This window comes from Cavia porcellus, unplaced genomic scaffold (genome assembly GCF_034190915.1).
Source record: "Cavia porcellus strain 051 isolate PalLab524CR breed Dunkin Hartley unplaced genomic scaffold, mCavPor4.1 scaffold_14, whole genome shotgun sequence".
Taxonomy (NCBI): Eukaryota; Metazoa; Chordata; class Mammalia; order Rodentia; family Caviidae; genus Cavia; species Cavia porcellus.
In genome coordinates, this window is record NW_026947497.1 from 46,001,155 (window position 1) to 46,026,583 (window position 25,429).

Here is a 25,429-nt window from a genome sequence, read left to right on the forward strand (position 1 = left end):
AAAATGAACATTTCCTCCAACTGTGGAGTGTTAGATTATGAATCACAGCAGGATGGGCAAATACTTCCTGTACCAGGTTACTAAGAGAAATCACAGGTGCTTTGTATTTGTTATGACTTAGACCTCAAATGTCCACGGAAAGTCTCATGTGGGTGGTAGGTGGCTGGACCATGGGGGTAATGGACTGGAACTGAAGGAAGAGGTGGATGAGACCATCTGTTACTCTGATGGTCTCATGGGTGGTACTCTGATGGTCTCATGGGATGGTACCATGGGTGCTCTGGACCAGGTTCCAAATTGTAAATCTGGTCTCTAGCTCATAACCAGTATGACCTTGGGCAAAACCTTCAACCCTTTGGGGCTTATTTTTTCACCTGCACAATGTGGATAATGCATTTCTGATTGCATCATTCTGAGAATTAAATACAGTGTGTAAAACCTTAGCATAGTGCTTGCCTCGCTAAATGGTTGTTGAATGTTATGTCTTAGTTACTTTTCTTGTTGCTAAAACAAAATACCCGACACCTAGAGTTAAAAGAGGAAAGGTTTATTGTCACAGTTTGTAGAGGTTTTTGATCATAGCTGGCCAGCTCACAGGTAGGGTGGCACTGAGAAATTATTCACAGAAGGCAGAAGGCAGAAAGGAGGCAAACAGAGAAACAGCGGAGAGCAAATGACTACAGCCGCAGGCTTTCTGTTCCTTTTCTTCTAGGCAGGCTGCACACCCTTGGGGCAGGCAGCACTCACGTACAGGCTGGGCCTTCTCATTATCCACCCCCAGAACTATGCCAAGCCAATGGGGGACTGACTCAGCAATCACACACTCTGCCCAGCCAATGGGGGATTGACTCAGTGATCACACACTCTGCCCAGCCAATGGGGAACTGACTCAGCAATCACACACTCTGCCCAGCCAATGGGGGACTGACTCAGCAATCACACACTCTTGAGCCTAGCAGCCCACACTCTCTGAAAAGCCCCACCTACCACTGCATCAGGCTTGGTGGGGACAACTAGACACAAGCAGTAACAATCTGAATAAGAAACACAGAGGAGGAGCCAGTCATGGAGGCCCACACCTGTGACCCCAGAACTCTGGGAGGTTGAGGCAGGAGGATAAAATATTTGAGCCCAGCCTTGGCAACTTAATGACTTAGTAAAGATCCAGTGTCAAAGTTAAAAGTGGGGTGGAGGTGGGGATGTAGTCCAGTGTGAAAGCCCTGGACCACAAAAGAAGAAAAATAAGAAAATTTAAAAAACAGATACAGGAATATTTAGTATTTATACTTTGTGTGTATACAAAGGCAGAGAAATTGAGTTGGGACAGTTAAGCAGGAAGTACTCTTGCTGGTGGCTCAAAGACCAGACACAAGGCAGGGTGCACTGGGTCAAGAAACCAGACAGGAGCCTAAGGCAGCTGGAAACTGCAGCCTAACCCAGGTTGCCATGAGCTGGTCCTACCCTCCGGAGACTCAGGCAGTGGGGACAGCCAGGAGGAAGCGGGTTAAGACACTGGCTGGTGCTCGATTAGTGAGTGTCTATTACAATGGCTTCGTGTTTTAAGGAGTGGAAATAGATTGCATGGGCTTAGGCTTGGTGAGTGAAAGAGCAGAAAGGCCCTTCATGGGCACAGGTGTTTGAGGGTTTAGGCATGGCGACAGGTGTAGCGACAGGTGGTTCCCTGCAGCAGTTTAGGCTGCAGCCAGAGAGCAGGAAACAGGCAGCCTGAGAGACGAAAGAGGTGGCCAAGGGACCTGCCACAAACTCTGAATTTCTTTGACATGCCCTGTTCAGCCATTAAAGTTCTTATGCATTTAAAATTCATGTCTGTATATTTGTTTTGATAAGCAGTATAATTTAGGCTGTATCATACTCTTTAATAGTTTCCCCTCAAATCTTCAAAGAAAATGGATGTTATGGGGCTGAAAATATAGCTCAGTGGTAAGGAGCTTGCCTAGCATGTGCGAGGCCCTGGGTTCTATCCCCAGCACTGTGGAAGAGAGAGAGGAAGGGAAGAAGGAAAAAAGAAACATATAGGGAATTATACTTCTCATGCCTTCACCTAAATTAGGCCACACCCTCTGGGCCAAGGGTGCAAGCCTTTAACGGAGCTCCCACTGTGAGCCAGCTGCTAGGTGGACAGAGGAATAGCTTGCAAGCACCCCTCCCAGCTTGGTGAGAGGTGGTTCCCAGTGGCAGTGGGGAACTTGTCTGGCACACATGCCATAGCACATAATTTGTTTCATGGAAGTCTCTGAAAGGTTCACCATCCTTGGGCCATAGCCCGGTCTAGGGAGCACAGCCATGAGAAAATAGGACTGGAGAAACAGGGTCGACACAGATCACAGAGTCAGCCTGAGAAAAGAGCTGACACCAAGTAGGAGAAGGGGAGGGGAAGAGGAGAATCCCACCTTCACATGGAGACAGGCAGAGCGGTGGCAGCACCACAGAGGCACACTCAGTAAAGGAAGAGGCAGGGGACAGCTCTGAGCCTGCGTGAGGGTGACTGGGGGGTGGGAGGCACTCAGCAGGGCATCTTGGCTGAGGCAGCACTGGGAAAGGGCTTGGGGCGTCGCAGGGAAAGAAAGGAGGAGAGAAGAGGAGAAAAGAGGAGGAGACAGGAGGAGGAGAGTCGGTTTCTGAAGCTGCGTCCGTCTGTCACTCTGGCGCAGGGACTTTCATCTGGAGGCAGTAGGGATGGGAAAGAGTCAGATCTGTTTATATGAAACACAACCTAGGAAGCAGTGGGTAAATCCTAAGGTGGTTGGAAGCCTATTTTTGAGAGTTCTAGATAATCTGGGCAAGAGATACCAAGAGCCCAAATGTGGGCAACCTGCCATCTTGAGAAAGAGAGAGCCAGTGGTATAGAAACAAAAATAACAGTTAAGATTAATCAAAATATTACTATGTGCTAGGCACTGTTACAGGGACACACAATAAATTAGTTTCTGATAAATATGACAGACACTGAACCGGGCAATAGAATATAGCAGTAAATAAAAGCAACCCAAATTCTTGCTCTGACAGCTTACATTCTACTGGGGGAAACAGACAATAAGCAAACTAAACAAGCAAAATCTAGTGGCATGGTAAATATGGCAAAGGCTCAGAAAACATAATTTAGGCAAGGGGAAATGCAGTGTAAAAATAGGCACAAAGGTTCTCTGTAGCAGAACCACACAAAGCCTTGATAAAAGATGCCGTCTGAATAGACCCAAAGGAAACGAGAGGACTGAGCAAAACAACCCGGGCAAAGGCCATTCCAAGCAGACAGACCGCACCGCAAAGGTCCGAAGCATCGCACCTCTGAGAAGTAACAGTGGAAAGGCCAGACTTAACTATAAAGGGGACCTTGGAGATGAGTAAAGAGGTGACCGAGTCACCATCTCAGCGGACTTTGAAGGTCCAGCTCCCACCCCAGGTGAGCAGGAGCCAGTGTAGCCATGAGTAGGAACGTGACACAGTGAGAGGTAAATTTCAGGAGCTCGCTCTAGCTGGCTTTCCAGAATAGACCGTAGGAAGGGCAGGATTGGGAAACTGCTGCCCCAGACACAGAGGATAGTGAGGCGCCACTGTGGTAACGGAATGCCGTGGAAGAGGTGGGGAGTGATCAGCTTCAGGTTAGAATCTGAACATAGAGTTAGAAAACTTCACTGATCGATCAGATGCAGTGCATGAGAGAAGGAGGATGGGGAGAGAGAGGGAGAACAAGGATAGAGGCAAAATCTAAGGGGGGTGGCTGAGCAGCAGGAAAAATGGGATCACCCCGCTTCAGAGGTCGAGGCCGATCTGAGAGATACAAACTCTCACATTGTGAAGGGCTAACACCCACACAGCAACTTCGGCAGGGTGAACTGAGATGTGACGCTGTTGGGGGAGCAAGTTGTCCATTTAGGATGGTGGGGTATCAGGAACTCAATTTAGGGTCACTCAGATTTGAGGTACCCAGTTGCTGGGTAGGTATATTGACCTGGACTTCAAGTGGGCAGCCTGCCTTGGAGATGAAAATATAGGAAGATCTTTAAAGCTCTAAGTGAGATCAGCCAGGAAGTAAATACAGCAAAACAAAGATCTGAGTGAGGGGATGTGTCCCTGTTATTTTAACACTAAGAAGGCTAAGGCAGGAGGATTGTACGTTCAAGGCCAGCCCATGCAGTTTAGTGAGATCATTCCACAACAAACCAAAAAGAAAGAGAAAGGGAGAGGAGAGGAGAGGAGAGGACAGGACAGGACAGAACAGGAGAAGAAGAGAGGGAAAGGGAGGGGACTGAGGGGGATGGGAAGGGGAGGCAAGGGAGCAAGAAACGAGGAGAGAAAGGGAGAGGACAAGGAAGGAAGGAAGGAAAAAAGGAAAGGAAGGAGCTAGGAGACTAAGGCCAACATTTGGACATTGAGGAGTAGAGGGCAACACAATTACAAGGGACAGAAAGGTGGCAGAATATGCAGACGAGTGTGCTGACCTGGAAGCCACGTAAAGAAGGAATTTTGAAAAGGAGAGTTTGATCATGCAACTGTAAAACGCTGCCTTTGGGTCAAGCCAGAAGAGGATCAGCCTGCTAAACTGCTGCCCTGTTAACAGCAGTTTCCCAGTACAGGTTCCTGAAGCAATCTGAGGAGAGAAATGGGCGTCTGTGAGTGTAGATTGTGTGTGTGTGTGCGCGCACACACACACCCACACTCGCCTACCTGAGACTGAACCTTTGTACTCAGTCCCTGGTACTACAGTTACTGAATATCCCCAACTCTTTTATGTTTTACTTTGCCATAGGGACCCACTAAGTCTCTAAGTTGCCTAAGGGGAAATAGTAGAAGCCAGATGGGGAACCGGAGCTGAGAGGATTCTGGTTAAGATGGGAGAATCAGCAGCAGGTCTGTACACTGGGTGCTGTTAGGAACTTAGCTAAGAGCTAGCTAATGTCATCTGCAGAAACGGGAGAACAAAGAGAATACAGCACAGGTAGATGTTTTGAATTTAAATCAGTTAAACATTGAATAGAATTGAAAATTCAGCTTCTCACACATATTAGGCACATTTCAAGTTATATTAATTACTTTTCCATCCCTAGGAGAAAATACTTAGTACCTGCAACTTAAAGGAAGCGAGGTTTATTTTGGCCCCCGGTTTCAGAGGGTTCAGTTGTGGTTTGTTGACTTCAAGGCAGAAACTGCAAGGTGAAAGCTCACTGATGGGGAAAACGTGCTCAGCTCAGGTCAGCAGAAAGCAAAGAGAGAAGGGAGGCCAGAGGCAAGAATTTACACTCCGAGGCCACACCCCCAGCCACCTTGTTTACTGACCAGGCCACCTCCTGACAGCACATTCAGCTATGAATTCACCAGTGGGTTAATCCACTGATGGGGGAAGTTCCCCATGACCCAATCACCTTCCAAAGGCTCAGTCTCTGAACATATAGACTTGGGGGCATTTTAAATCTAAGCCATAACAGAAGCACTCATTATGTTTGTGTGGTGCAGACTACCCTTGGAGACAGAAAGTTCTTTTGAACTGTGCTGGTCCAGAGTATGAAGAACAAGATCATTAGAGATGCCAGGGCATTGTAAAGATCATGAGTCTGACCTTAAATTTGCTGGCTCAAGACAGTTTAGAGCTAAAGATGTAGCTCATTAGTACAGTATTTGCCTAATATATATGAAGCTCCACGTTTGGTGACCACACACACACATGAGTTAATACTAGAAAGAGTAAAGATGACACAGGTTTTTAAAATAATCATAAAGTGACTTTAAAAAGCACAAGAAGCCAGGTATGGTGGTATAGCTCTGCAAACCCAGCACTCGAGAGGCTGAGGCAGTAGGATTGCTGCAAGTCAAGGTCAGCCTAGGCTGCATAGTGAGTTTATGACCAGCCTGAATGGTGCAATGAGACCCTGTCTTAAAAATAAATAAATAACACAAGAGACCAAGTGATGTGATCTAATGAAATAATCAAAGCTGAGTGTTAGGGAAGGCGTGGGTCCGTGGTTTATTTCAGTCCCAATGACTCTATGTAGTGAGTCCGACTGTTGTTTCAATTTTATAGAACAAAATTTATTCGGAAACACATCAGGAAGTAAAATGACAGGAACAAAACCTTTGCAAATGAAGGTCTTTGCAAATGGACTCTTAATCACCAGTAAGAAAGTGAAGAAGGGGGGTCTATTTGGGTGTGAAAGGAGAGGCAAAGAAGGACCTGGGAGGGAGCCGCTCGTTTATCAGATTTGAGGGTGGGGTGGGAGCCTGCCAGGAGCTGGCTTTGAGCATAGCATTAGGCTGGGCATCAGAGCAGAGCTGCTGTCCAAACCAGGGCAGGCTTCTCAGCTCCAGACATCCCAGAGTAGAGGTCTTACCACCTTGGAGAGGGGTGGGATTGTTTTCTAGAACCCAGAAGCAAGAAGAGATTAGAAGTGAATTTCAAGTTAGGAATTTGACAAAATCCTAGCCGTTGCCTTCACACTACCCAGACCACATCTGCACTCGTGTCTGAAGGACTCTTCCATTTTATTGCGGGTTAAGAGCGTCTACCTTTGAAACATTGTTTTAGCAGTGCCCTCTAGCGTCATAAACAGGTCTCTGCTCACGGACGGTGCAATCTGCAAAGAGAAAATCCCTTCACCTGAGTCATGGCAGAGTCATCTTGCCGGAAGGCGCCCTAATGCATTATTCAGGCTGTCTCTCTCTGCCTGCAGGGAGGATCACACTTGGACATTTCCAGGTCACTGCTCTTCAAGGAAGATGTAATGGAGCTGGAGAGAGTTCAGAGAATAGCACCCAGCATAAACAAGATGTGCTTTCCAGTAAGGACTGCTCTCAAAAGAAGAGCAGAGAGAAGAGTTGGAAGAGGAAGGGAGAGAAACTACAGGCTGGAAGCTGATGTACACAAAACACTGAAAAAATAGAGCAAACAAATCTCAAAGTACCAGATCAAAAGGGTGCTTCTTTGAAACCATGCTGAGGTCCCTCTAGCATAATAATATCATTTTTTGAGCCCTTGTTCCATGGCAGGCAAATTTAAAACTACCCATGAGGTTTTAGATTAATTTTGAGCATCTATCCTCAGTCCGACAGCCCTTTAATAAATGGGAATGCTAACTTGGGCATAGAATGCACATGCCATAACTTGGCAAGGGCTAAAAATGTAAATTTGTTTGAGAAGAGTGGCAGTTTGCAGATGTCCTCAGTGTTTTCAGGCAAGTCCAATAACCTGACCCCAGGAGCTCATTCTCACGTCCTTGTTATGTATCAAATCTGTGAGCCGTCACACATGAAACCCCTAACAGGCCTCCTGAGGGGCAAGGTTGTAGTTCAGTGGCAGAGTGCTGGCTTAGTATGTACAAAGTCCTGGCTTCCATTGCTAGCACTGCAAATAAATAAATAAATAAACAGCCCACTAGCATAACATTTCTTCATGTTTAACAAACTCTCTCCCATTGACACCCAATTTCTTTATCCTGTCACCAGTAAAGATGGAAAAAATTACACATAGTCTTCTTTATCTTTTTGTATGTATGAATACTAGCAAGTCTCTCCAGCTTTTTGGTCTACTTATAACACACATACACACACAGAGGGAGAGAGGGGGCAAGGGGAGGGGAGGGAGAAGGGAGAGGAGGAGGGAGGGGAAAGAGGGGAAGGGAGGGGGGATGGGGAAGGGGAGAGTCTTCTATCCTTGGTTTGGTTTGGTGTGGTGACTTTAATGCACTTTATGGAAGTTTTTCAAATCTTAAAGACAAGCTATCCTCCTATAGTTAACAAATTATAACAATGCCTTCTTCTATAATGGTTACACAATGTTTCCAATTTGTAAAGAACTTTCCTATACCTTATCTTCCATGACTCTCTCATGTTTGACCCTGTTTGACATGGAAGAGTGTAAAGCTCAATTAAGTGATTTGCCAAAGCATATAAGGAAGCAGTATGAAAAAGTACGTAGATAGATGATAGAGCAATAAGATCGTCAAGAAAAGAAGGGGCAAGGTATGTGATGACTCAGAAAATTCAGAAGGAACTTGTTAGAGGCCAGGGGAAAGTTGACAGTGAGTCATTACAGTGCTGTAAAGTATGCAGGGCAAAGATTATTCCTAGAAGGCACGGGGAAATTGGATCTCAAGAGGTCAAGGCATTCGTGCTGATCACAGTGAGGCCGAGATGGCAGCGTCCATCAACACAGCTGTACCAACTGTAAAAAGGTTCAATATTTCTATACAAGCTGGTAACAGCTATTGGCCCAACCAACCTCTCCTAGACCCTGCACCACCTTGATGAGCTGTCTGGATCTTCGAATTGCCTGGCAAATCCGGGGTCCCTGCTCCAGCGATGCTTGCAGTCAGCCCTAGCTGGCTCCCTTTGGGAACACCTGTGGCCACCTAGAGTGGGATGAGACAAAGCTGGGCTAGGACTGGGGGAAGAGAGGCCCATGCAGGCTGAAGGCTTTGGGTGGTGTCTGCTACGTCGCTGATTTCACTATTCCCCTCTGAATTATTACCCAAAAGGCAACTGGTTTTGGGAACAGCAGATAATATATTTTCTCCTTTGTTTTCACATTAGCCAGAGAAACTCCAGTTATCTGAGCAAAGAAACAACTCTGTCTGGAGTGCAGCGGTGCCCTGGGGCAACTTAGAGGAGAAAGGACCCACATTTTGGGAGCCAGCTGGCAGATTCAAATGAAGTCTCAGGAATTTCTCTCCTTTCTGTTTGGTGTATATGTGATGATACATCACATGAAACCCATTATTTAAAGGCTTGGGCCCTTACCTGATACTCAATAAGCTATAAATTGAGCTGTTTACCAAAGAGGGCAACTTTTGGTTGAAACTTGTGTTTCTGAAATTTTTTACTGAATATATTTTAAATGCTAGTGATTTACTTCTGTCTTTTACAGAGTACAGAATATTTATGGAAATAAATTTCTGAATATGGATGTGTTTCACTATAAGAAAACCTGTCATTTAAGAGTCAAGATTACAGGGCACACTGTTTAAAATATGATTGTATTATTTTTGCTTTAAAGTAACGAGGTTTTCACTGCAGAGAAGGTGCACCTGGATTTCCTTTACACGCCACTGGCGTGTATATGGCATGATTCTGTTTCATACTACAGTCCAGAATTTCAAGAGTACAGACACTTTTCAATTGAAGTTACATCGCCTCCTATTTTTGCCTGAGGCAGCTGTCACTAGGTGAGATGTTCCCTCTGCTGCCCTCCTTTTTTCCACCAGCAACTTTGAGATCAAGCAGGTGGAAAGACTGCAACAGGGACAATAAATACCTGGACAAATAGAAGCTGCACCAGGCTCAACACAGTCATTCTGCCCAGAATGATTCTTTCTTTTCTCTGGGCCTCTGATCACCATCTGACAAAAGCTGGCAGTAGAGCGGAATTACCAGATGGTTACGACAAACACTTTCAAGTGTTAAGGCCTTGGTCTTCCTTCAGGTGGAAGCTGCCACTCCTCTCATTTAAAGCAATTGAGAGGGCCAGGGGTAGCTCAGTGATAGGGTGCTTGCCTAGCAGCTCAAGGGCCTGGGTTCTGCCCCGGTATAAACACACACAAGGGGGCGCCTACTCTGTCCAAGGTGCTCAAGGAGAATGGCTTCCACTTCAGGTGAAAGTTTGTCTTCATCACTGCCTTGATTTTATTTTTATGCAGTTGCTTCTGGGCTTCCTTCTCTGTATGTTTAGAGAGAAAAGGTGAAAGTTTCAGACACCTTCATGGAGTTGTGTTGTCAGCTGCTTAAGATTAGAAAAGCGCCTAGGTTGTCTTTTCATCTTCCTAAATATTTCAAGGCTTTTTGGCACACTTTTGCTTTGTTTTTTCAGATAAGGTCTCAAAACTTGAAGTCACTAGTCAAGGCCCATGCTGGCCTTGAATTTGAGATAATCCTACTGCCTCAGCCATCTGAATACTGGGATTACAGGTGTGTACCACAATGGTTGGCTTCTATTTGCATTTTAAATGTTGAGGTGTCCTTTTATCTTTGTTTTCTTTTTGTCTTTATGAGACAAGATTTCGCTACGTGGTTCAGGCCAGCCTTGAGCTCATTTTGTAGTCCAGGCTGGCTTTGACCTCACAGAGATCCTCCTGCCTCAACCTCCCAAGTGCTGGGATTACAAATGTGCCCCCCCACACACGCACCTGGCTAAAAGTTACAACCAGAGTTGTTTGAGTTATAACCAGAAGTCTTACTCACCAATATCCAGTATAAAGTCTTTTTTTAAGAGAAATGTACATAATATAGTTGGCTTCTGACTGACTCAAAAAGTTAACTATGTGCTAAACATGTTAAAATATATGTTATACTTATACCTTATATATGTTAACTAAACATACGTTGCACCTCTGGCTAACTACAAATGAAATTTTCATACATTTACATGGAGATACTGTGGTGGTTAGGGTGGAACTTCCATTTAACTGGCCTCAGGCTCTGCCTCAAGAATTGGTAGAATACACTTCTAGGTTTCTCATTTCATCAACCTAGTGTCACTAGTGTCTCTAGGTGTGTCACAAAGACACGGCCTTGTAGTCTGCATCTGGTGCCTCATCCCTTCCTTTCTGGCAGGCACTCCTCCTCTGCTCTGCTTTCCATAAATAAGCAGCTTTGCTCTGCCACCCCCTTCCACCACGAGAGCTTTAGAGCCAGCTGATAATACACTGAAATCATGAGTAAATTAAACCTCTCCTCCTTTAAATTGTAGGTGTCTGATGTTGTGTTTCAGTGACGAGAAAGTTAATACAGAAAATTGGTACTAGAGAAGTGGGGCTGTTGCTATGACTGTACCTGACAATGAGAGCAGAAGGCTTTGGGGTTGGTTAATAGGGGAGTTTGGAAAGCTTTAAAAATGCCAGCTAGAGAAGCTCTAGAATGCTGAAAGTAGAAGCTGTTGAATGATTTTGGTTGGAGCTCAGAAGATCAGAATGCTGATAGAAAAGCAGGTAGTAAACGTTAGGCTCAAGAATTTTCAGATGAGAATGAAAGTTCTTTTGGAAACTGGATGAAAGGCCACATATGTTTCATTCTGGCAAAGAAGATACTTATGTTTTGTCCATGTCTTAAGACTTTGTGTGTGGCTGAATTTAAAGGTGGTAGACTAATCTGGTGGAGGAAATTTCAAGACAGTGTAATTTTGAAGCTGCTGGATGGGTATTGGTGGCTGCTTTTAGCCAAACCTAGAGTGAGAAGCAAGAGGAAAAATGAGTGCTAAATTACTTGAACATTTTTCAGTTTCATAATAAAGAAAATGTCTATAAAATTTGGGCCATGAAAAGCAGGTTGCTCAAAAATTAGCATTGAAAACAAGACAAGTAGTTTATGTCAGAGAAATAAAAAAGATGCCTTGAAGGCATCTCAGGAACTGGTCAGACTCCACCTTTTTCCTTCCCAGGGGTGGAAAAGGATAAACAACTTTGAAAGATGTTATACAGAGTAGAAAGCCTCGGAGAGCCCAGCTCACTTAGGATAGCCTAGGAAAGTGTTGCCCAGAAGCCAGTCATCCAGTCAGAGGTGACTGCAGCCACGATCCAAGAGTGCCTGGCTACTGCTCCCATGGATGGTATCATTCAGGCAATCCTGGTTTTTCAGCCATGCAGAATGCAAATGTCAGAGGTGCTTCTACCCAGACTTCAGAGAAAGGCCTAGGTAGCCTGGCAAGGGCTCCTTGAGAGGGCACTGCATGAAGTGATGGGAATAAAATCAAAGGAGCAGTGAAGGACCCAGGAAGTCAGAAATTTCATGTGAAGTGTTTGATGAAGAAAGCTGTGGGGCATGAACTGAGCCAACCCAAGTGAAAGGCTATGTGGGCTGCAATCAGCAAGGTCATGAGTGGGGTCTCCCCAACCCATCATGTGCTCCATATGCAACTACATACAAGATATGCTTGCCCTCATAGGTTTTGGTCTTGCACTGATTCAAATCTTTTTTTAATCCCCATTCCTGCTCTTTGAAATAGGAATGTTTATGCTTGCAAGTGTATCTCAGGAATATGTAACTTAGTTTTGTTTTTTTATTCTAACCGTTTCACAGCTAAGAGTTTGTCTCAAGTCTCAGAAGGCACTTAGGTTTGGACTTCTGAAATAGGCTGGAGCTGTTGAAACTTTAGGAAAGGATCACTGCATTTCTAGTTGCACTCAAGGGAGCTATATTATGTCAGGCAAAATTATAAGCTTACCATTTTCTTTACCTGGGAGACTAAGTATGGTTTAAAAAGACTTATTTGGGAAGCAAACTGAGAAGTGGTGGGATGTGACAGATTGGGTGGAACTTCAGTTGACTTCTAGATATGTCTGGGAGGGTTGTGGGGCTTTGGTGTCTAGGTCTGGACCTTCAACTCCTCTGTACCATTGCCTCTCCCTTGCTCTGTTTTCCAGCCACCAGGAACTAACACCAGGGTGTTGATCCACCCTGCTTTTCTGCCATAACACCTCTGCTTTGAAGCCAGTTAACCATAGACTTAAACTGAGCGAATTAAACCTCTCGTCTTTTAAGTTGTGGGTGTTGAGTATTGTGTCCTAGCATCAGAAAAGCTGATTTATACAGATGTACAGTTGAACTTGTCATCTAAACTGTGTGGGCCCTCCTCTCAGAGGAGGAGCTGGCATATCAGGGTGGCAGAGTCTGAAAAAGATAAAACCATTTGTCCGTTTCTTTCTTTCTTTCTTTCTTTCTTTCTTTCTTTCTTTGTCTTTCTTGTGCTTCTACATAAGTGATTGTACATAAAATATATTACATCCTTAGAAATAGTCCTTTTTACCTCTTGCCCCTTCCCTTGGGTCAGAATCTGATACATCAGTGTAAGCCAGACACAGGCATCCTTTTGGGCCAAGCGGGCTGCTAAATTAACTTATGCTAAAGAGCTGTCTGCCTGTGGCTGTCAACTCCATCGTCCTCGTCTGGCTCCTTTTCCCTTTCCCAGACATTTCATTTCACTGTGAATGACATTTCTTTTCATTCTTAATGTCATTTCATCTCCTTGCAATGGACGAAATTTTTTAGTGAAGAGGATACTCACTGACCCTTCTGAAAGTGACAAGGATGTCTGTGTGCCCTGAACAATTTCAGTAACGCAACTCTCTGTGGCTTCTCTTCTAGTCTCTTCCGTGCTAGTCCACTTCAAGGAGGCAGAATTCTGAAAAGCAACTGTTGGTCCCATTTGTGCTCAGACCCCGAAACCGAGTTTAAGCCTCGTTGTGGACATACTATCCAGAACAGCCAGTTACATGAAAGTCCTTAAGGGAGAGTGAGCAAAAGTTATTTAGAAATTGGAAACCAACAAATAGTTTCTGAGTATTTGCAGTACAAACTTGGGTGCCACCTTGATCTCACAGTCACCTTGGGAATATGTGTTGGCAATACTAGAGCAGGAGTATCTGGTAACGACAAGAGATAAATATTCTAGAGCATCTTTATGGAAAGCTCTATAAATACACTAGAGTTACAAGTTTATGCATCTTCAGTCCAGATATTCCTCCCAGCTACTTACTGGGGTCCTAGTAAAAGCCAGTTTATCAGTTAAATGCCAGGGTTTCTGGGTCTAACATGTGAACTGCTTCTTTCCTGAGCTCACGGTCTGTCTGAGGAGCTAGGCAATAACACTACTAGTAAAAAAGAACCGGAAGACTGGAGCACTGTGGGGCTCACAGAAGGAATCCTTGTGTGGGTTTGAGAATAGAAGGCCTCCCAGAGGCAAAGATAGCTGAGACCTGCAGTACTGGTATATAGAATTCAACAAGGGAATAACGAGGGGATCACATCAAAATTCTCCTGGGGAAAAAGCATTATATATACAACTACACACACACACACACACTCATTGTAAAGTAACTGTACCGATGTCTACTAATCCATGCTCTTCTGAACTTGAACTCTCTGGCCCAGTCTCTATAGTTCAGATTTGTCCCCAGCAACTACAATCACAGGATGGCAGTTCCTAGGAGGAAAAAGCCTCAATCTTTGGTAGAGCAATGATTATCAAAAGGGTATAATAACTACTACTTATTATTACTTCCAAAGCATTAGCATGTGATTTATTTCATGTGATTGTTGCTATTTGTGAGATTTTATTATCTCATAACAGATAATGGATAAAGAAATGAAGGCTCAGGGAAGTTGTCAGATTAGATCATAATCAGACAACTTATAGAATGGCAAATCAAGACTTAAATTGAGACCTAAGAGAGGAATTTTGAAGTGCTTTAAACAGTGTCTGGCACATAGTAAGTGATATAGGGGTATTGGTTGAGTAAGTAATCAAAATGTCACTAAAAACAAGCTCTTTGATTCCAACAGAGTTTTGCCCTCAACAAAGACTTCCTCTGTGTCCTGGAGCACAGTAGAGTCTTTGGGGGTTCACTAGAGGTCACCCTGGAAACTCTAAAAGAAGCAGAACTCAAGATCCATCTATCGCCTCACCCCAATCCCACCCCAAACAGATCCATATTCCCCTGAGTAATTTGTTAACTGTAAGGATTTGTGCAGGAGGGGAAAGAGGCTCATCAGTGGCACATGAGGTGTGATCAAAATATACATGTATGTTTAAATTTGAATACTTTACTATGGTAAGAGACACACTGTCATTAATCACCTTCAGAGTACTCTCCCTTGCTCCCAATACCCATTCCATCCTTCGTCCCATTTTCTGAAACAGTTTTAGAAGTCCTCTTCTGCAAGGATCTCTACAAGGTGTGACCAACACTGCTGCCAAGTAAAACATGCCAAGAAAACATGACAGTGTGTCCTTACCCACCTGATTCACTGAATCTGGTACTGTACCACTTCTGGCTCTTCCCCAAAGCCAAAATGACCATAAAAGGTAAATTTGTTTGAAGCAAGTCATAAATGTAATCACGACAGTGCAACAAAAGCCACAAATAAGGACTTTCAGAACTGCTTCAGGATCTGAGCAGAATGATAGAATAAGTGGGGAGGGGGATTCTGAGAGAACTAATGACATTTTTTTACTGCAATAAAATTTTAAAATTTAATCATTAACCATATTTTTTTCAATCATACTTCTTTTTTCTATAAATACTGTCTGGAAATGATGGGAATATCACTGAGAAAGTGTAACCCAAATATAAGAAAAAGAAGCAACAGCTTCCTAATTTCCAAAGATACTATGTCCCATTGGGGAGAACGGGTTATATCAGGGGATCATAGGCAGAAGTGTTATTATCTCTTCTGAGGGAAAGACTCAGTAGTTCTAAGTTTGAAAGATTTATATTTAAATCCCAATCCTTCAACTAGCTAGCTGTGTGAACCTCAGTTTTATCCTCTGTAATGACCGAGCTAAGGAACCCCTGTACAGGATTATTGCTTTATTTTAATTCTGTGTCCCCAACGCACATGGTGGGTTCTTCATAAATATTTGTTGAGTGGGTGAATGAGATGACAATTGTAGTACTGTCAAACCCAGCATTTGGCTCACTGAAAGTCTTTCATTTACCCCCCCCCCCCCCCGGTCAGATGGAACAACTAGATGGAGACAGAGAATGTTTTTGGAGAAGAGTGGAAAGAATTCCTAGGAACAGCTAACACGTGAGTATCCCATGTGCCACACAGTCACTCCTTTAATCCTCAAACCCTAGAATCTTCACAAACTTGAGAAGGACTCCTGACCTTTCCCCTGCTGTGAGGATGGGGTCTCGTAAGTAGGGGGAGGTAGGGCAAATGCCTAATTGAGCTTTATTAATACTTAGCAGTGGTCTTTGACCTCTGCAGCCAGACTTGAAGGGCAAAGGCAGCTAGACTTGAGCAATCAGGCTGACAGAGGCAAAGAAACTAGGTCTGGGAAGTCCCAAGCCGCCCAACTAACATAAAAGTCATAAACTTTCCTTTTTTTTAATCTTTAAACCTTAGTGACCTGTCCTTAAGTCTACAATCTTACCCTCCACCACAGGACAGGGAAAAGTCACATGACCAGAAGAAATCCAAGGTTAGGAGGAAAGACAACCCAGGGAGCCAATCAAATTCCAACACACCAAACACACACACACACACAGAGAGAGAGAGAGAGAGAGAGAGAGAGAGAGAGAGACAGAGAGAGAGAGAGAGAGAGAGAGAGAGAGAGAGAGAAGAGAAGAAACCTTATAAGAAGAGCTGGTGGCCAGAACCCCCAGCAAGTCCCTTTCAGATTCTCCCTATTCAGTCTGTGAAGCTGTCTTCTCTTTTTCCTCCATTCCCACCTTCAAATAAATTGTCTTTACTTTTTTTTTCTTGGTACCAGGGATCAAACCCACCATATGGTGCTTGCCAGGCAGGAGCTTGTGCCGCTGAGCTAAATCCCTGCCCTGTGTTCTTTTCCTTTAAATACAGCCTCTCAGATTCTTTCCAGACACTGTGCTTAGGAATGCCGGGACTTGCGTTTTTCAGCAGAGCATTGTCCTGCAGTCCACACCTGGATGTTACCCTAGGAAAGGTATTGAACTTTTCTCTGCCTCAGTTTTCACAATTATGCAATGGTAATAATGATCACGGTACTGACCTCAATGTTTAGGAGAATCAAATCAGCTGATCTGCATATAAAATTTTAAGAATGATTCCTTGTATTATGTTTTAACTCTGGTTAGGCTGTAAAATCCCCATCAACCCATCAGTTACTAATATGATGCTGTTCTGAGTTTCATGTTCTAAAGCCATGCTTAGCTGTCATAAGCATAGAATAAATAAGTAGATGCTTTCAGAGTTCTGAGAGAAATCGGTGGAGGCAGTAGGAGGACTTTTTGGAAAATATAAATGTCTGGGCCTTCGCTGAATACAGATGGCAGAGGAGCAGGAAGGAAAGTTATCCTTTGAATTCTGCCTTGACTCTTCACTCACTTCCTCACCTGTAAAGTCAAGATAATACCTGCCTGGATCATTACACGATATACAGAATTCATGTATTGAACCATCACGTTGTACCCCACAAACACGTACAATCATTACACGAGTTTAGATAGCTTTTAAAAAGACAATACCTGCCCCAGAGGGTTACTGCTACTAGGGTTTTCTTATGTGAAACAATGAGCACAAAATGCTTAGCACAGTGCCAGGAATGTTATAAACACTCAAGATGGGTAGCTAGTCATGCTGCTATAAAGAGAAACAGAAGTTTATGAAATAATGTGAAAGTTAGCCCATTCCATCTGAGAATCAGGCTAGCTTTAAAACAGTAATTTTTTACCCACATTGAACATTAACAATTTAAATGTTTTAAATGAGGCCTCAAGATTCACTTTGGATTTAGGGAGGGGGGCAGGACTGAGTTTTGGGTATACTGCTTAAAGTAACTTTTATAGTTATAGTGAAGCTCATTAATATCAAAGACACTGTGAACTGAATTATTGGAAAGTAAGCCAAATGGCTTTGGGGAGAGGTGTCTTGTACTTTCTTTGAGTTCTCCCATGCAGACAAAGCTCTGCTCCTCTAGGTCAAGCTGCCACTGCTGCTTAGCAAGAAACAAGAAGTAACATGAGCCGCATCCCTTCCCGGCTACTGCTTAAAATGCTTTAGATAAACGTCTAACTCCTAAAATAATTTTCTGAATCTCGGTGCTCTTTTGGCCTGTGGTATTTGCCCCCTAATCCTTTCGTCCAACCCCACCCCAGCTATATTAAAAGAGTATGAACTCAAGCTTCAATTTTCCTTCCATACTTAACAGCAGCCGTTGTGAATCTGATCATTTTTAAAGGTTTCTTCATGAGGATTGCACACACACTTAGGGGAACGTTGCTGCTTCGTACAATCCAGATGAAGTTGTACAGACTTAGTTACAACACACACACAGGCTGCAGGTGAAGCCATAGATGCCTTTTCTACAACCTACATTTGGAAATATAAACCTACACTCTTTCTGCTCTATGTATAGGACAGAAAATAAGAATCAAAAACTTCTAGAAGTTCTTCTGAAGTACCTTGGTTTGTCCTGTCCTCCGGTCTTTGCCCAGTGTTCCTGACGTGGACTTACTACCCTACACCTGCCTGTCCAGACCTAATGCCTTCTACATGAAGCTCTCTAATAGCTCCTATTAAGCTGTTCTCTCCACTCTTGGAATTTTGTGACACTGATCTGAAATGCAGCATGTAGTAGATGGCTTTTGTCACTAAGTAGTCCATCCTGTCTTCCCAGCTAGAACTCCAAAGTGGATGTTGAGGCAGGTCATTCTCTCTTGTCTGCCTGGTCATCACCCAACACAGCCCTCAGGAGAGAAGGCCATCAAGAGACTTCTCTCCTTAGTAGCTATTAATTGAATTGATTGTTTGCTTTGCTTTGTAAACAGAAAATGCAGCATTCCCAGGGAGTTAATTTAGCATCTGGTAATCTGCAAGTTATCAAATGCTGTATTTCTGAGGTTTCACCAAATAGTAGGAAGACGTCCTGCCTGACTCCTGACTAATTCTGGACTCTGTGTTGGGCATGGAGGGAACCCAGGGCCTCTGAGAGTTCTATTAATTGGATTTGGCAAGGAGAGTAAATTCCTTGTAAAAATACACAAGCAAACTATTAAAAATGACTGTCAAAAATAGCCTTCAAAGGAGAAAGTTAAAAGTAACGTGGAAAAGAAAGCCAAATGGCTTAATTTTAAGTTTAAGAGAATAATTCCATTAACATTTTCATCAGTATTTTTTGGTAACATTCACATGCTTAAAAAAGATGTCAGAACCAAGCACACCTGTAATCCTAGTACCCAGGAAGCTGAGGTGGGAGGGTCATGGCCTTTGCTTCTCTATCAAAGCAACTCTATTTGGGGTTTAAATGACCAGGGCATCTACTAACTCTCCACCCCCAACTCCCTTAATATCCTAAGCTTCAAGAAATGGTGACTGTACATTTCCCTGGAACACAGCTAGTTTCAAAGTTCCGTGCATTCCAAGTCACACATCTCTCTCTAACCATTCCCTCTGCCAGGGTAAGGGCCAAGAACTTTGCCTTCCAAACCGCACACCCAACCCCGACTCACTCAGCAACACACCAAACCCCCACCCCACTCTGCACCACGCCAGGTAGTCAACCTAGACTGTAAGACTTTGAATTCAGCCAGTGAATTTAAAAATCAGCTACTTCTGCTTTAGGGATAAAGAGAGCAACCAACCGTCCTGTGTCCTCCAAGCCTGTTGTCTCATGCTTGGCCCTTCTGCAGAAGTAAAATGCCTTGCTGAGATTCCCTGGTGGCTAAGTGCATATTATCTATACTGACAATCTGAGTCTGGGGGCTTATTCTAACAATAGTGAGTCTGAGGCCAGCCTGGGCTACATAGTAAGTCCCTGTCTCACAAAAACAAAACAAAATAATAATAAAGAAGCCAGAGAGGATGTTAGCTCAACTGCCTTAGCAACAGGATTTTAATTTTAAAAAATACTTTGTATATCTTTTAAAATAATGATGACTTTGTAAGTGGTTAAACAGTAGCTTCTGAACAGTGAATTCCCAGTCACAGAGCACTTGCCAAGCATTCACGAAGCCATGGGAGCTATCCCCAGTGCTGGCGGAAAATACCAATCTCCTGTGTCTTTATGTATATGGCCATTTTTGGAATAAAATCCAAAGTTTCACACACATTTCCAAAGGAGACAGCTGATCAATAGAGATATGGAAACATCACATTCTTCCAACCAGCTAGTGTTGAGTTTAGTGGAAAAGAGAATTGTAAATGCTTCCAAGTTCTCTTCTAAATAGATCTCATTTCAATGTATTTTGTCCTTACTTCAAAGTAACTAAAGCAAAACAAAAACCTCTCTATCTTTAACAGTTTCGAAGGTACAAAAAAAGAAAAAAAGAAAGGAAGAAAAGAAAAGAGCCACAGGTAGTAATTAAAGGCCAAACTTACATAACCATTTCTTGGGCCCATGGAAGTTGACAAGGATTTCCAGAATTGCTCTTGAGAGCTTTGAACATCTGCATCTGCAGTCCTCACAGGAATGAGGCTGCCAACTCATTAAAAATTGTTAGCTTTTTAGTCTGCCTGATTAAGAACGTAGTATCATCTCCCTCAGGTCCCACAAAAACCACCAAAAGGACTTAACTGGCTTTCCACACAGTGAAACTGTTCTCCAGGCAGCTAATTAGGAACTATGCCCTTCCCAGGCTCAGGAAGTTCTTAAGTGCTCCGTGGAGTGTGTGTCTGCTACACAAATTAGGGGAGGAAGAAGCCGCCTGAGCTTGGGTGAGTTCTCACAGCAAATTAAAATGGAAAGAACTCTTCTCCCCACGGGCACGATGGGAAGCAAGTCAGCTTCCAGGAAGCCTGGTTTCTTATTAGGGGGGTAGGGTAGGGGGATGACAGGGCGAGGAGAGAAACAGGCTTTCAGTATCATCTCAAAGATCCCTGTCCCTGTCGAAAGTGCTCTTCATTAAGCAGGGGACTGTGCTCTGGCCAAGCACAGTGGTTGCTCCCAGGATGACAGAATCTGAACAGGAAAATGAATATATCTAAAAACACTTAATTTTTTTAATTCTAAAAATAGCTGCACAATGATTTATATGCCCAATATCAAAAAAGGAAAATCATAGAATTCCTTTTATCCTCCACGTGCCCTAAAATATACTTTAATTTTATTCTTCCTTTTTGATACCCAAGCCTAAGCCTGACGTACAGAGCATCACATCACTATTAAGCGAGACAATAAGAAAAAGGGAGTTCTCTAAATAAATAAAATTTGTTTTGCTTCAGGTCATCTTTTTTCTCCAGTGTTTTCAAATCTTTCCTTTGAGGCTCAAACGTTAAATGCTGCATATAGTTTTCAAGTGATCATACTTCTTTTCCAATAGCATTAGAGATTTTTCTCTTCTCCTTCTCCTCCTCCTCCTTTTTTTTTCTTCTTTTGTGCTTGTTTTTGTTTCTGCATGCAGTGCTGAGGATCAAATTCCAATTTCAAGTGCTGTACCATTATCTATACCCCCAGACCCAGCATAGATAGTTTATCCTCTAAGTAGGCAAACCTCCAGTTAGGCCAATTAGGAGTATTGGTTTAACATAATTCAGGCTGTCTTGTGAAAAATGACATCTCAAAACCATTAGGAGAACTTTGGTTATTATTCATTCAGCTCTTGCTTCCTTATTATATGTAATATTCATGCATATTTATAGAGAAGTGACAGAAATGGTTTGTAAGGCTCAAATCCAACATGACCCTCTCAGCACCCAACCTATTTACCAGCAGAGGCATTGTTCTCAGTGGGGACTCACCTCAGTTCTTCGGAGGCTGTCACCAGCAAACACAGGATGTTATAAAAGAGATAAGACAGGACAAGGAATTTTGCAGGTCCTTGGACATCTGTAGACACCAAAAAACCTACATTGGACACCTCAAAGACTCTGTCTACAGAGGTGCAAGACAAGCAGAGAACTTTGACAACACATGTTCATTACATTCCCACCTACTGTCCCTTGCCCTCTTTCAACCCCTGTGAAAAGAACAACTTGCTTCTCTTTATTACCTACAGACGCCCTTTTTGCCCTCTGTCTGCCTGTACCAGGCACAGTATATTACATGCCATGTTGCATTTATACAAGCCTAGTGGTCTCGGTTGGTCTCTACCTCTCACTATTCCTTACCCACATGGAGAATATTAAAATCACACCATTAAAATGTTTTATTGCTTGTATAAAGATTTATAGCTTTTGAAGTATGATCTTATGTATTTGTATCATATATACGGAATAGTATGAGTATAAAGGAAGTGGTCTCACCAGGAGGGGCAGCTATTGAGTGCAGGGCAGTTACAGGGATCTTAACTGGACTCAGCCCAAGCTCTCTTACCAGGTGCAGCATGGGAGGATTTTCCATCCTCACCTCCACCATCTCATGAGGACTCTAAGGCCCTGCCACCATAGAGACTGACATGGGAGGAAGTGGAAGAAACCTGCCCAGGTCTAAGGGTGCACTCTGGGATCATTTCTGCAAGGTGGTCACCAGACATCTATCAGCTGCCATCATAGGAAGTCTCCCTGGGGATGCCAGAGAGGGTGGAGCATTGACCAGAGCTCCAGCCCCCCGCAGTGAATACTGCTCATTGCTGGGGTGCTGGGCACCAGGGAGATAACTCACCTCGAGTTCTTGACTTTCACATAATGCCTTTTCAGTAACCTTGAGTGGAATCTTCCTCACTGCTGTGTGAAATGCTCATACAGAGTCCTTTAGAAGACTGAGCCTGTGGGCTGGGCGCCTTGATAAAATGAGTGTCAGGTTGGCAACTGTGTAGTGAGGAGCACTGATCTTGCTCTCGGTTACTCTCTCCCCACATGTGAAAGGCACCATTTTTAATATCCCAACCCTAACTACATTTTCCTCAAACTCTCCTTTCTGCTAATGTTTCCAAGATTGCAACAGTCCCACTATTGTTGGAGGCACTGAAGCTGAATACATGTGCAGGGCTGTGGTGTGGCCGGGCATGGTTGAACTGAGAATGAGACACCTCAGGGGGCAAGACAGGCCACAGCGGAGGCCAGCTGGAGACTTTCTGAATGGTTTTCCTTAATTAGCATCATCTGTTGCTCTGCGGGGTCCTTGAACCCCGCCCAAGATCCTGCTCAGGTTTCTTGCATTTTCCACTCAACTCCTTGCTTGTTCTGATTAAATATGGCTGCCCAGGGTCAGTCAGCTGGTCAGCTAGCAGGGTTACGAGCTATGTGGAGGCTTTCAGTCCTCCTGCAGCCCTAAAGATCAGGCTGCTTGTCTCACTGCTTTGAGCCTTTGCTGTGCATCCGTTTGGGAGATTGAGGATCTAAGTATAGACCCCAACACACTATCACAAATACTAATGTCCCAATGTTTTGAAACAACACTAGAAATGCAAGCAAGAGGTTGTATCACTATTTTATTTTTGTATGTGTGTGCTGGAGAATTGAATTCGACCTTGGGCTTACCATGCAAGCACTTGAGCCACTGAGCTAAATTCCTGGCCCTCAAGGGGTTAAAATAGAGCTTTGAAAATTAAGGTTTTTTTAAGAAGTAAAAATCAACGTTCTCCAAGCGTAAACTGCCACCCCCAGGCAGGAGAACTCAACCCCTCCAGCCTTGTGTGGCAATGCTTGACTGAATCTATAAATGGATGTTTCCCGGCTCTTGTTGGTTCCTTTCTATAAATTAAGGTCCTTCTATATTCAGGGTGTGTGTGTGGTGGGGTCCCTCTGCTCCGATATGGCAAATTGGCAAATGAACTCATTTGCCCACTTCCAGGGGGCTTGTAGTTTGGGTTACGAGGAGATAAACCTCAAAACCTAGAGAGCTGGGTTCCGAGTCAGCGATGACTGATCTGCAGCTGGAAACAGAGAGACTTCTTTTCTTCCTACGTTTGCCCCATACACAGCTAGTGTTCCAAGGTAGTCTCTCCCCAGAAGGCCCATGCTCATTTCACACCCTTCCTGCCTTCACTGATTTGGATGCCGGCTGCCCCAGCCCCTCCTAGAGGTCTCCTTTCACACCTGGGAAACTACCTATCATTCAGCTCCCAGGTCTCAGCTCCAGACCCTTCAGTGAACCCCAGTACGACCTTGACACTAGATCGTAGTTCAGATTTCCATATTATACGGTTTCATAGGAGCAGGTATCACTACTTCAGTGTATTTATTGCAGTTGTGATGTTTTATTTGAATTGAATAATATCTGGGTCTGCTTCTCCCCTAGACACAAAGCCATTAGGGAGGTGTCTTAATTTCTTTCCTCCCCTTGGAGACACAACATCCGATGTTATTGTTTGCTTGGTTTTTTGTTCTTCTTGAGACAGGGTCTTGCTATGCAGTTCAGGCCGGGCTTGAGCTCATTTTGTACCCCAGGCTGGTCTCGAATTTGCAACGATCCTCCTGCCTCAGCCTCTGCCTCGCAGTTGGTACAGGTTTCCGTCCACACTCAACAAGACCCCAGGCAGGACAGCCGGCACAGCTGCTGGCCACAAGGTGCCAAGGAGCAGAGCGAGGGGAGGAGCCCTGAAGAGAAACCCTTTCCGGCCACATCCCCGAGACACGCCTCTCCCTGCCTAATCCGACTCTGAGCAGCCCAATCAGCACTACGCCTCGAATCACATCGCCTCCCAGAAGCCCCGCCTACGAGCGAGCCTCTTAGAACCTCTTAGAGCTAGAGTGCTCCATGAGGCTGACTCGCAGGGCCCGCTTTGGCCACTGGGACATAGGTTCGCCACCCCTGCTGCAGGGAGACAGCTAGCTACTAACTATAAACCCTAATAGGAAGGGACTTCTCACTCTCACCAGGAAATTCTCTGCCCTGCCTGAGGAACCTTGTGGAATAATCTTTTTTTTCCTCCCTACAATGAAGTCACTAGGCTTCGATCCACTGTATTTGTGGCTGCAAAGTAACTACATAAATTGGGTAAAATTAACCTGGACTGCCTAAGGATTTAATATGGGTTAACAGAATAATTTAATCTGGAGAATAATAATCAAATTTGGGGAGGTAAAAAAAAGGCTCAGAGGTCGGGGACAGATATAGCTCGGCGGCACAGCGCCTGCCTGGCAAGTGCAAGGTTGTGAGTTTGATTCTCGGTTTCAAAAAAGAAAAAAGAGAAAAAAGGCTCAAAGCTGAAATGCCACAGCCTAAGTACATGCAGATGTACATGGTTGTCCACCTTAGGACCAAGGATCTAACTCAGTTGTGTAAGTGCCTGTCTGGCAAGCACAAGGTCCTGAGTTCAATTCCTAATACAAAAAAAAAAAAAAAATTAAAAACGTTATTGTAGTAGATCTAAATAGCATGTACTACAATTCATCAGTAAAGAAGTATTATTCTTTGAAAACAAACTTTACTTGTTCCCAATTCCCCAATTCCATTTAGTAGAAGAAACATCTTTTCACTTAAAATATAATTGTCTTTTGGTTCAAATCTTAATTTCTTTTTGGCAATCACTCTAACATTGTAGGATTTACACTCTTTCCCAGCCAAGCTGTCTGGGCACAGATGCGGCACTTGCTGTAATTAGAAGGAACAAAACATTAAATTGATCAATATATGGAGTGAGGCAAACAACTCTCTGCAAAGCACTCAGAGTTGAAAGATGCAATTCTGGGTCTTATTTGGCAATGGCTCCTTATTCGGGCACGTAGTTCTGATCTCTGTGCCGTTTCCTATTTCGTAACTTAGAGAATAAGGTGTGGTACCAACCAATAACACCGGCAGTGACTCCACATTAGCAAGAGTTTAGTGGTTTACAAAGAGGAAGGAGGAGGAAAACAAAAGCCATCCTTCTTCCTAATACTGGAAACAAAACTTCCTCTCATTTAGTTCCTCCATTTGAGCACATATTAAATCATACCACCAACCTGCTATGTATTTAATGGGTACTCTTAGGGAGATGTAAAAGGATTATACAACAGCCCCACCACTGAAAAAAGAAGAACAGTCTTGTTGACAACAAAGAAAAAATAAAGATGGTGAAACGAAGTGGGGACTTTATCCTTTTTTCTCCTTGATATACTGGTGAGCCTTTGTCTGATCAAGTGATTC

The 25,429-nt window shown here is 43.8% G+C and overlaps 1 long non-coding RNA gene across 2 annotated transcripts; it reads left to right on the plus strand.

Moving 5' to 3' along the window:
• The first annotated feature begins 9,505 nt into the window (after nucleotides 1-9,505).
• On the plus strand, nucleotides 9,506-24,637 carry LOC134478603 (uncharacterized). 2 transcript variants are annotated; one of them, XR_010051354.1, is made up of 5 exons: nucleotides 9,506-9,599; nucleotides 9,815-9,912; nucleotides 15,457-15,528; nucleotides 16,306-16,408; nucleotides 21,737-24,637. It is a non-coding gene; the product is annotated as an uncharacterized LOC134478603 (long non-coding RNA). The 2 variants fall into 2 exon arrangements; XR_010051355.1 differs by lacking the exon at nucleotides 21,737-24,637 and adding an exon at nucleotides 17,402-17,518.
• Nucleotides 24,638-25,429: the final 792 nt, after the last annotated feature.